Source organism: Saimiri boliviensis, chromosome 5, assembly GCF_048565385.1.
Source record: "Saimiri boliviensis isolate mSaiBol1 chromosome 5, mSaiBol1.pri, whole genome shotgun sequence".
In the NCBI taxonomy this organism is placed as follows: Eukaryota; Metazoa; Chordata; class Mammalia; order Primates; family Cebidae; genus Saimiri; species Saimiri boliviensis.
Window position 1 is genome coordinate 694,710 of NC_133453.1, and position 12,553 is coordinate 707,262.

At 48.4% G+C, this 12,553-nt stretch overlaps 1 protein-coding gene across 10 annotated transcripts in view; it reads right to left on the reverse strand.

Annotated features, from left to right (window-relative positions):
* The window catches only part of FARP2 (FERM, ARH/RhoGEF and pleckstrin domain protein 2), a 145,325-nt gene extending 139,640 nt beyond the window's left edge, over positions 1-5,685 (reverse strand). For 7 of the 10 annotated variants that reach the window (XM_039469883.2, XM_074398718.1, XM_074398712.1 and 4 more), the window contains exon 1: positions 5,571-5,685. The gene's annotated coding sequence lies outside the window, so the exon portion shown is untranslated. Of the gene's footprint in view, positions 1-5,385; positions 5,518-5,570 lie in introns of those variants that run through there. The other 3 variants (XM_074398714.1, XM_074398716.1, XM_074398715.1) reach the window with 3 other exon arrangements.
* Between the last annotated feature and the right edge of the window lie 6,868 nt (positions 5,686-12,553).

Below are 12,553 nucleotides of genomic sequence, written 5' to 3' on the forward strand. Positions count from 1 at the left end.
GATCACGAGGTCAAGAGATCGAGACCATCCTGGTCAACATGGTGAAACCCTGTCTCTACTAAAAATACAAAAATTAGCTGGGCATGGTGGTGCGTGCCTGTAGTCCCAGCTACTCAGGAGGCTGAGGCAGGAGAATTGCTTGAACCCAGGAGGCGGAGGTTGCGGTGAGCTGAGATTGCGCCACTGCACTCCAGCCTGGGTAACAAGAGCAAAACTCTGTCTCAAAAAATAATAATAATAATAATAATACTGCTATCGCCCACTGTGTTGGTTCACCAGGGCCTTTATGCAATAAAGGTTAAGGGCCAGGGTTCCTGTGGCAATGTGAATAGGTCCAATAGGACCTGGCTCAGGGAAATGTGTGGGCAGCAGAAAGCAAACACGGTTTGAAGCAGGGGGAACCAGATATTCATATGTGGGGTATTTACCATCAGACGTGCTAAAATATAAGTGAAGAGTTCAGTTATCAGAAAAATAATCAATATTGCAGTACAATTATGTGTGCCTTAGATGTGTTTTTTTCTTTTTTTTTTTGAATGGAATTGTGCAAAACAAGATTTACCTGAACACCTGTTTTTCTGGGACACCAACCTGTAGCAGTATTAGAAACAGCAAATATGTCTATACACAAAACGGTAAGTTTTATGTACCCTATCAACAATAAAAATTTATCAACTGTGCTAGAGGAATCACGAAGTTCTCTCCATACTCTGTCATATAAAAAAAAGATTAAAAAGTACAGAAACGAAAATATCACACAGGTGTGTCAGATCACTAACAAATTTTTCCCAATTTAGCCATTTGCATATTATTGATCAGCTTTTTCAAATTTGTTACTTTCTCATTCTTAATATTCACTTTCTAAATTAATTTTTGTTTGTAACTTTGTATTCTTTTTCTTAAAATATTCTCCCCTTCCCCAAACTGTATACTTTCAAGCTCCATAAAACCTGGCCTCTTCCTCTGCCTCAGATGAAATTTGATTAATTCATTCAAATATTTATTGAGCTCTATTCTGTTTCAGGCAAGTCTAAACGATTAGGGATACAGGAGTTTGTAAGAGAGAAAAATCTCCCCCTATACAGTGAACAAATACAAACAAGACTATTAAATGGTGATTAAGTGCCTTGGAGAGAGTAAAGTGAGGATAGTAGAGAGGAAGTTGGCAGGTGGAGGGCACCAGGGAGGAGGCTTCATCCAGAGGACAAGATCTAAAACAAGGCCTCGAGAATGCCATGGTACACATTACAACAGCGACTGTGTCCTGTGTGACCACTACTATAAGGAGATGCAGCTCAAGCCCTTCGCTTAGGCCATCTCATTTAATCACAATAACCATGTGCAGTTGGCATCAACGAATTCAGGCTCAGAAAGGTTAACGACTTGTTAGCAGTCACTCAGCTCCACAAACAGCCTCAACCCCATTGTGACTCCATGGGGTGCACAGGGCACACAAAGATAGAGAGGTTTAATTCAGAAAGGGAGACAAGTGAGAAAGTAACCAGTACTACCTGCCCTTTGCAGTCACAGAGCAGGAAGAGGCAGCAGCGCTTGCTAGCCTGACCTGCCGCAGTTTCCCGCACAGGGCAAGAGGAGACCAGGTGGACAAAGGGCATAGTGTGTGCACAGGCAAGGCACTACAGAAACTGCAGGAGCAGCTGGGAAAGGATGAGTAGACACCCGAGGGGAGGCGGAAAGGTGGCCTGGGGTTGTGCTGTACAAGCTCTAGTGGGCCAACTGGATGTAATCCCATACCTAAGTAGGTTTTGTAGCTTGGATAGGACGTGACCAAATTTTTGTTTTGGGAAGCAATCAGGAGGATGGGCTGGGAGGGGACAGATGGGATTAAGGAAGATTCATCACTGCATCCTACAACATCATAGGGCCTTATTGTTTTTGTATTTTAAAATGGCAAAACTAAAACACCAGTTTAGGGGAAAACAATTAATGACTCTTAAAACCACTTACAATCACTCTAAATACCCTCCTGATGCTGTTCACATCCTCACGTATTTTTACAACACTGTAATTGCTGTGAACACACCTTTTCGACTTTTTGGTTAAGGCACATTTTAAAGCATATTTCCATGGATCAAAATGGTTCAAATTTTGCTTGGATGGGAGGATGGGAATCAGTGTGCTGAAGCCTGTTTACTTGCTATGGAGATCTCTACCATACTGATAGAACAAGTTTTATCAGATTGTTTTGAAAACTGTGATTTCAAAATCAAAATCTTTATCACATACTGCTAGTTACTTTCCAAAAAGATTAGACCAATTTACAGAATCACTGTTAACTAAACGCTCCCCAAAAAAATCACCAGACACTGGGCTTTATTGTACTGTTTTGTAGGATCCTCAACTTTTTAACTCCCTGTGGCGTTGACAAATACACTATGGTCAAAGGACTCTATATTCTGATCTCAGAGAACATGGCTGGAATTACCTCAGCTCAGCACCCAACAGTACAATGGGGTTTTGCCTGCATATCTAGCACTATGCTGTGTTTATGAAGCTCATGACGCACTGAGCAAAGGGGAAGCTGGCAAGCTGATACAAAAGTGGGTGAAGGAAAAATGAGAACAAAACTGAAAGGGTAAGCAGCAGTAAGAAAAATCTGTTACTGTCTGAATATAGAAGAGGTATTGATGTGACTAGAAGCAGGGGTGTTTGGAAAGGAAGGAAGCAACTGAATTCCTTGGGCCAAATGGATTTAAATGAGCTCACATGGAATTGACCATGCACTGATCTTTGCTTTGGCAATCCAGTTCATATCATTCCCTCCACGCAGAATAAATATGCTTAATTATTGCCTCATTTTCTCTCAACTGTTCTCTGTAAATATCCAGGGTTAGCTCGTTCTACTTTGCACTCAGACTATTTGTTCACCTGATAATAACGACGGCTAACATTTATTAAGCACTTACCTTGTGCCTGCATCTTGTTAACAGCTTTTATTTTGGCCAGGTGTGGTGGCTCAGGCCTGTGATCCCAGCCCTTTGGGAGGCCAAGGCAGGTGGATCACAAGGTCAGGAGTTTGGACTAGCCTGACCAGCATGGTAAAACCTCGTCTCTACTAAAAATACAAAAATCAGCTGGGCATGGTAGAGCTCGCCTGTAATCCTAGCTACTCAGGAGGCTGAGGCAGGAGAATGGCTTGAACCAGGGAGGTGGAGGTTGCAGTGAGTTGAGATTGTGCCACTGCACTCCAGCTGGGTGACAGAGCAAGATTCCATATATTTAAAAAAAAAAAAAAAAAGAAAAACCATCTTTATTATTTTTTGGGATGGAGTCTCACACTGTTGCCCAGGCTGTAGTGCAGTGGTGCAATCTCTGTCTCAGCCTCCCAAAGTGCTGGGATTACGGGCTTGAGCCACTGCGCCTGGCCAATTTTTAAACTTTTTTGAGACAGGTTCTCGCTCTGGCACCCAGGCTGGAGTGCAGTGGCATGATCTTGGCTCGCTGCAATCTCCGCCTCCTGGGTTCAAGTGATTCTCGTGCCTCAGCCTCTCGAGCAGCCGTGATTACAGGCGTGTGACACCACGCCCAGCTAATTTTTGTATTTTGTATTTTTAATAGAGCAGTTTTACCTACTCTATTAAAATGTTGGCCAGGCTGGTCTTGAACCCCTGAGCTCAAGCAATCTGCCTGCCTCGGCCTCCCAAAGTTCTGGGATTACAGCCACTGTACCTGGCCAAGGTAAATAAATTTTAAACCCATTTTTTTGAATAAGGAACCAGAGACAGAGATAAATGAATATACCTTACATCAACTTCCTCTTTGGGAAAGGAATTAGTATAGAAGGAACCTGGAAATCTACTAACAACTGATGGTCCTGTAGTAAATAAGCCGGGAAACTGCATCATCAGCATTCAGTCTGTCAATAGTCAACCACCTAATGCGAATCTGCAATAAGGATAGGGGACACGGGAAGTACAGACGGTATCTGCAAATACTTTAGGTGTTAACCCTAAGCCAGTCATTCCACCTCTCTCAACCTCCCTTTCCTCTACTTTAAAACGGGGCTGTGCAACTTGATCATGTCTCTGAAGTGTTTTGGAAAACTAAGTAACGAGCATGAAGTGCTTTGCAAACTTTTAAGGACTTCAAATAAAAAAATCTTTCAATAAGCAACAGATGTAGAACATTTAAATTCTATTTGGCCTACAAGTAAAGGTGACTCCACGCTTCCCCACCTCAAATGTCCTCTCCCATCTCTCTGGTACTGAGAAAATCTGTGTCGCCCGTTATAAGGCAGTCTACACAAGACCAACGTGCTAACCTACCGCCACCTCAGGGTTATCAAACATTTCCATACTAGCCCAGCCAAAAATACGCCACAAACCCAGAGAGAAAAATCACCCTTTGAAGATCTGGCCTTGGGTTTTAAATCTGGCCATCCTTTTTTAACACTATGTACCGACAATCTTTCCTTCAAGGATCCCTCGTTCTAATTTCTGTTTTTCGCATCCATTAGTGGCACATGATAGGCCAGAGGTTGCCGCCACAGCGTAATGGAAACGGTGCCTAGAATCCGGCTGTGCAACGCACTGGGCCATGTTCTGGTCCCGTTTTCACTGGTCCCCTCGGTAGGCTACCCACTGGCTCAGGGGCAGTTCTAGCCCTTAGTGGAGTAAAAATATTAACACCTAACACTTGATTCCCACCTTCAAGACACAATTTAAAGAAAGGCTGAAAAGGCAAACGGCTCAAAGTGCCTCCGCCAGGCACCTCCAGGCCCACACCGAGGGGGTCTCTGCGGCCCACTCTAGGTACTCCTCCGGGGTGGGACACTCCCGGCCCACCGCCCCGCCGGCCCCCACGGGGCACCCCTGAACCCGGGAGCCCACGCGGGACACTCCCCGGCCCACCGCCCCGCCGGCCCCCACGGGGCACCCCTGAACCCGGGAGCCCACGCGGGACACTCCCGGCCCACCGCCCCGCCGGCCCCCACGGGGCACCCCTGAACCCGGGAGCCCACGCGGGACACTCCCCGGCCCACCGCCCCGCCGGCCCCCACGGGGCACCCCTGAACCCGGGAGCCCACGCGGGACACTCCCGGCCCACCGCCCCGCCGGCCCCCACGGGGCACCCCTGAACCCGGGAGCCCACGCGGGACACTCCCGGCCCACCGCCCCGCCGGCCCCCACGGGGCACCCCTGAACCCGGGAGCCCACGCGGGACACTCCCCGGCCCACCGCCCCGCCGGCCCCCACGGGGCACCCCTGAACCCGGGAGCCCACGCGGGACACTCCCCGGCCCACCGCCCCGCCGGCCCCCACGGGGAACCCCCGCCAACCCGGGAGCCCACGCGGGACACTCCCCGGCCCACCGCCCCGCCGGCCCCCACGGGGCAGGCTCCCCACAGACGGACGCTCCTCTAACCCGGACCCGCCTAGGAGCGGCAGCCGCCTCACGAAGGCCTCAGACGCCGGGCGGGACCATCTCTGGCGGACCTCGGCCTCAGCGCTCTCTCCGCTTGGACCTCTCGCCTCGGGCCTCGGGGCTTCGCCACCCGCCCGGAGAGGCCCGGCCGGGCCCCGCGCGCCCAGGCCGCTCGACGTCCTCACCCTCGCTCTCCGCTCGCCCGCAGCGTCCTCACCCGCGCCGCCCGGCCTCCGCAGTCGCGAGCGGCGGCCTCCACGCTCGCGTCGGCGTCGCAGGCTCCCGACTGCCCAAGCAGCCCCCGCGCCCCGCCGTGGGCCCCGCCCCCCGCCGCGGACGCGCTGTCGATTGGCCTGCGGGGCGCCGGGGCGGAGCCTCTCCAGGCGGCGGCCTAAACGGGCAAGACCGAGTTCTGATTGGTGAACGGACGGAGAAGGGGCGGGATTAGGCGTGCGTGACACAGAGTATGAATCTGTGCAAAGGTCTGCTCTTCGGGCGGGCGTCGGCCCGCTGGGCGCGGCTGCGTCCTGGGCGAGGCCTAGGCTCGCTGGGCGGGGCTAGGTCCTGGGCGGGGAGTCGGCCCGCTGGGCGGGGCTACGTCCTGGGCGAGGCCTAGGCTCGCTGGGCGGGGCTAGATCCTGGGCGGGGAGTCGGCCCGCTGGGCGGGGCTACGTCCTGGGCGAGGCCTAGGCTCGCTGGGCGGGGCTAGATCCTGGGCGGGGAGTCGGCCCGCTGGGCGGGGCTACGTCCTGGGCGAGGCCTAGGCTCGCTGGGCGGGGCTAGATCCTGGGCGGGGAGTCGGCCCGCTGGGCGGGGCTAGGTCCCAGGCTCGCTGGGCGGGGATCGGCTCACCGGGCCCGGGGAGGTCCCGGGCGAGGCCTAGGCTCGCTGGGCGGGGATCGGCTCACCGGGCCCGGGGAGGTCCCGGGCGAGGCCTAGGCTCGCTGGGCGAGGCTAGGACTTGGCCTGGACTTTGGCGGCTCTCCTCGCACTGCGTCCCTGGCCGCCAGCCTCCTCCTTACCCGCACCCATTGCATCCCTCGTGGGACTACACGGACCGAAGCGGATCATCGAAGGATTGCGCGAGGGTGTGCTAAGGCTGAGACAGGCTGCTCCGTGGAGGCGGCCAGGGCAGCTTTTGCGGCCTCCCTCTAACCCTCTCGCCTGGAGACCCCCACCAGAGAATGGAAACCTGACTCGCTGTAGCAGACTTTCCTTCCCTCTTGAAAGGTTGACTCAACTATGCGTTCAAGACCCTACCCAACGTAGCCCGGCCCGGCACCCACTGTCACTGCGCGGCTGTCGAGGAAGTAATTAAATCCAGCAAACACAGGGCACTTACGAGACTTCTGTGGTGCTGTGGATTCCAGAGTGAAGCCTGACCCTTCGTTTCCCAAAAGCCCAGGCAGGAGGAAAGTTGGCTGAGGGGAACCTCGCTTCTCCTGAGGCAACTTTGGGGGGTCTGAGACCTGGGCTCACCAAGACTGGGCTCAGCCCTGTGGCGTGCTGCCTCCATGTCACCCACCTCTGGGGCTTCTAACCGGACCCCAGTGACATCACCAGGCCCACAGTGGTGCACATGCCCCGAACAGAGGACTCCTGCGGACGGGCAGGGCAGGTAGGGATACTGCAGGTGTGTGCCGGTGACCTGAAGCTGTTAACTGAGGAACTAGAGAAAGCAAGAGCTTCACTACCCAGGGTCTATAAGGAGGAAGCTCAGGAATCACTCACAAGGTAAAAAGGGCCCAGGTGGTCCTGGGATGGTCAGTCCAGTGGGCAGCACAGGCCTTGGGGTGTAGGCGTCCAGCCAGATCAGGCTTAAAAGTTCAGGTTTCCAGTTTATTTTACTCAAGTGGTAGAGCCTACTTAGCCTATCTAGTCTTAATAATGTATAGATTTGAAAATTTGTATTTCCAGGAACTTAGTAGTTGCTATCATCAATGCATTCTTTTCTCACTACATTTTGTAATTAGGAAGTAGGTATCACTGACCTCTTAGTGTTGATTTTCACCAGATGTCTTGTACTTTCTAAGCAAATGATCTGACCACCTGTAAATAATTCCTTTCCAGTCTTTTTTGCTGTCTTTTGGGCTGGATCTCCAATACGTACAAAGTTGTTCAGTACTGATGCTATTGATGCAAGTAATTTTCCCTTATTTTATACACATGTTGTCAAAGCTTTGAATTTTCCCAGAAAACCTCACAACTTTCCCTTGCAAATAACCCACAAAAGTACTCATTTAACATCTAAACAATAGTGCTTTATTGATAAAAGGTTAGTTTAAATGGATACAAAATTGTTGTGTAAAATAAGTGTTTTCAAAATACATTTCTATAGGTAGAGACGATCTCTTAGTAAAAGAACAGTTATCTATTATCAAAAGTATATCTTTAGATTTGGGTAGTACCACAAGAGGTGGTCAGAGGTGCAGCCCTGGGCCCCCCTCGTGCACAGCTACTACCAGAGTGCCTGAAGTAGCACTTTTGCACAAACATACATGGGGCTTACATTAATCACTTGCAAATGTTTTTATCTTTTTTGTTTTTTTGGTTTTTTTTGAACAGATTTTTCTAGCAAAGTTATTAAATGTCAAAAACTCAAATAATGGACTCTGCATGGATGTACTCTTTAAAGTCATGGAACACTTTTTCTTAGTTACCTTCACACAGTAAGCCATAACATACAGCTTTTGGCTATTCGCAAGCAACAGTGAAGGGGCAAAGTTAGCAAGAGCACCAGATTATTTTCTGTAGCACACCTTCATAACTAATATGTAACTGCCTCATTTTATGTTTTCTCTAGCCCCCACAAAAAAAAAAAAAAAAAAAAAAAAAACCCTGTCTCATCCTCAGATTAAGCATTTTCTCCATCTTCCTACACAACCATTGTCTCCTTTCATCTGTCACTTTTCTGTGGTTGAACTTCCCAACTTCAGTGTAACTGATAAAAAAAAAAAAAAAAAGGCAACCCCTGAAGTGTGCCACAGGGAGACACGGGAGGAAAGGTGAGGCTAAGGTCACAGTGCACAGAAAACAGACCAGGTGTAGCTTCGACTGTGCACACCTGCCTACTAGCTATACTACAGACTTGAAATGTCTTCCACTTTGACATGACACATGGTTATTACACAAAATGAATAAAATGACAATGGCTAAAAATAAATGAGACAGTCTGCACACACAAAAACGATTACTGCTATTTTCCTCCCATCAGAAAATCATGCAAAAAAGGAATATTTAAAGGAAACCCAAATCGGGGAAACCTGGTAGGCGTCAGAGATCAGGGGTTCAGGGCACCAAGGCCTTCGGGTGGGAACACTGTTCAATGGCAAGCTGGGCTCCAGGGGCATGCCCACCAACAGACCCCAATTTCAACAGGGGAGGCAGATCTTCTGTATCTGCAGTTACAGAAAATACACTAAAGTGCAGTATAAAATATAGAAAGGTTGGATTCTGAATAGGTAAACTGCTAATTTTCCTTTAAATTTTTTTTTTAAATTTTGGTTAAGAGTTTACTGAATCTTATTTTGTAGGTAAGAATCTTAGTTGTGACTACTTTGATTTTCTTTGTAGCACAGGATAACCAGCATTAGTGGAGATCATGTAGCTTACAGTGAGTTCTCTGCATAGCAGTTTTAAAACGACCTAGCATCAGAATCAAGAGACTTCTTTAAAACTCACCTCTAAAAAAGCTATTTAAGTGTAAAGATATATCTCATTGGGTAATTCTATTGTTTTATTTGGTTAACAGATAATAAACTCACAGACAAATGAACAGTATTGAATGATAGCAGCAAAACTGGTTTTAGATGTTGTGTACAAACATAAAAGCAAGGAAGCAGAGTCTCGGCACGGTGTGGTGTGGTAAGCAATGACCCTGCCCCAGGCCAGCGGATCTTTCTACAGCACTCGGCACACGCCTCTACCACCCAGGAACATAATGGGTCAATCTGAATGTTCTAGATACAAATCAGGAGTGCTCATCAATGGTTAGTCAGTTAAATCAAAGAAATTCAGTATTAACTATACATGCTGATTCTTGGAAGTCAATTCTAACGTTAGTGGTTAGGGAGAAGAAAAGGAAAAGTTCGCCTCACAAAATACAGAGTGTAACAGCAATAAAATACATATGTTAAAAGTACTTCATACAAAAAAAAAATCAAAAGTTTTTTAAAAATTAAATTCTCAGGCACATGTATGTTAAAATGTGGATGGCACCCTCCCAAGGATTATGAAAATACACGGCTGGATCACACATCTGGAATGTTTTCTTTTTTATCCAGGAAAAGTGTTTTCTGGAAAAAAGAAAACAAAACATGTAAGTGGGAGTGAGGCAGTGTTGGCCATGCTAATCATTAGCAGCTCTACTTTTCTCCCGGGCATAAACTGAGCAAAACGTAGGGTTTACATGACCACAGAGTTAACTAAATCAAAACACCACTTACGAGGCTCATGGAGACTGGAAACGCTGCAAAACTAAAAAGTATACAGAAATAAAATTTTATCTATCTAAAAGCAAAATTTTCATTCCATAAAGGTTGGAAGCCAGAAGCTGAGAGAAAATGAGCGAACAGCTATCACGGCCTCCTGCTTCAAATGAGCGGCACCGTGAGGCCCCCCTGTCTCTTTCCACCGTGCCCTCACTTCCCCAGTCACAAGCCATACCTGCTTACGCAGGACCAGCCTCTACAGTCAGCAGGCCATTGTTTAAAAGTTTTATGATCAGCAGCAAATAATTTTAAACTCTTGGAGCCACAACTATTTCCTTATTAGTAAAGCTGAACTTAGCACATACCCTCAGGACTATTCTAAAGTGTCAATCTAATGATGAAAGGAAAGCAACCGACGTGGACCCAGCTGGGGTGACATGGACGTTTTCTTTATGGTATCCTGTTAAACTGTACACACGTATTTTTGTGCATTTTGTGTCAATATTGTATTTTACAATGAACATCTTTCCCAGTAAGCTGCACGAGGGTTTGGTGACTGAGGCTCCAGCCAAGTCACTCTGGGTCCTTCCTCAGCCACCTATCCACATGCCATGGAGGCCCCTAGACTCCCTGCCTTCTGCCCAGCTTAGCTAACCCTGCCATGCGTCGGTGAAGGCACAAGTCCACTCCCTGTTTTCATGAACACCCTCATGCTTCCAGAATGAGGTGCTTGAATTGTAGTGGAGACCTTCTATCAAATTCCCAGTGTTTGATCCTCATATCTCGGCCAACTCAAACTCTCTTTCAAGCTCTAATCAGGTATCTTGTATAAAGTTTGCCTTTACCCCAGCTCCATGTGACCTGCTTTCTTCTTTGGACTCTTAGGTCGTTACCTGGCTTTACCTTTCATGCTTTTTCTCAGGCAAGTGACGGGGAGTGGCCAGCTGCACTGCTGAGAGTGCCTGCCTGTCCGTAAGATACAGGGGAGTGGGCATGTGCCTTTTCCTGGTCCTGAGTCTCTGGCGTCTGCAGATTTTTTCAAGCAGGCAGACTGGTATACACCATGCCAGACATCTATTTGCTAATGACCGTCAGTCGGGACAAAACTATCTGAGGAACAGGAGGTCAGCAGTCTCTAGCCACGAAATCCGTATCTACCTGGCATAATCCTTCCTCCTTGTGCCATCTTTACTTTTAATCTGGACAAGCTGTTTCAATAACACAATTTTATTCCCTTTAAAGAGTTGTTTTAACGATTAACAAATTTCCAATAATACAATTAATAAAAGTATTTTAATACATAATTTCCTTCTAATGTTGATGGTGTTTGCAAACCTGTAAAATAACCTGAAAACGTACCCCAAAAATGAAAGTTGAAATTATTAAAAAAAAAAAAAGAGGTCCCTGGGCAAGATGGCCAAATAGGAACAGCTCCAGTGCACAGCTCCCAGTGAGTCCGATGCAGAAGACAGGTGTGATATCCACATTTCCAATTGAGGTACCAGGTTCATCTCACTGGGACTGGTTGGACAGTGGGTGCAGCCCAGGGAAGGCGAGCAGAAGCAGGGTGGGGCGTCACCTCACTTGGGAAGCACAAGGGGCCTGGAGCTCCCTCTCCTAGTCAAGGGAAGCCACCACGGACTGTTTCCTGCACTCCGGCCCAGATACTGTGCTTTTCCCACGGTCTTCACAAGCTGCAGACCAGGAGATCTCCTCTGGTACCTACACAACAGAGCCCTGGGTTTGCTGCAGAAGACTGGGGGCCGTTTGAGCAGAAACCAAGCTAGTTGCAGCAAACTTTTTTTTATACCCCAGTCTTGTCTCTCGGGTGCCTGGAATGCCAGGGAGACAGAACTGTTCACTCCCCTGGAAAGGGGGCTGAAGCCAGGGAGCCAAGTGGTCTGGCTCGGCGGGTCCCACTGCCATGGAGACCAGCAAGCTTAGATACACTGGCTTGAAGTTCAAGCAGCTAGCACAGCAGTCTAAGCTTGACCTAGGTGGTTCGAGCTCCCTAGGGGAGGGGTGTTTGCCTTTGCTGAGGCTCCTGTAGGCTTCAGTAGGGGTTTGCTTACCCCACAGTGTAAGCAAAGCCGCTGGGAAATCCGAACTGGGCAGAGCCCAACACAGCTCACCAGCTGCAGGCACTGTCTCACTAGATGTTCCTGCTGAGCAGAGCATCTCTGAAAAAAGGCAGCAGCCCATCAGGGACTTATAAATAAAGCCCGCACCTTCCTGGGACAGAACACCTGGGAAAAGGGGTGATACTGGGTACAGCTTCAGCAGACCTAAACGTCCCTGCCTGGCAGCTCTGAAGACAGCAGTAAATTTCCCAAAACAGTGTTCCAGCTCTGATAAGGGCTAACTCATTTTATGAGGCCAACATCATCCTGACACCAAAACCTGGCAGACACACAACTAAACAAGAAAATTTCAGGCCAATATCCCTGATGAACATCAATGTGAAAATCCTCAATAAAACACTAGCAAACCGAATCCAACAGGACATCAAGAAGCTTATCCATCACAATAAAGTCGGCTTCATCCCTGGGATGCAAGGCTGGTTCAACACGCACAAATCAATGTAATTCACCACATAAACAGAACCAAAGACAAAAACCACATGATTACCTCAAGAGATGCAGAGATGGCCTTCGACAAAATTCAACAGCCTTTCATATGCTAAAAACTCTCAATAAACTAGGTACTGATGGAACGTATCCCAAAATAGTTAAGAGCTA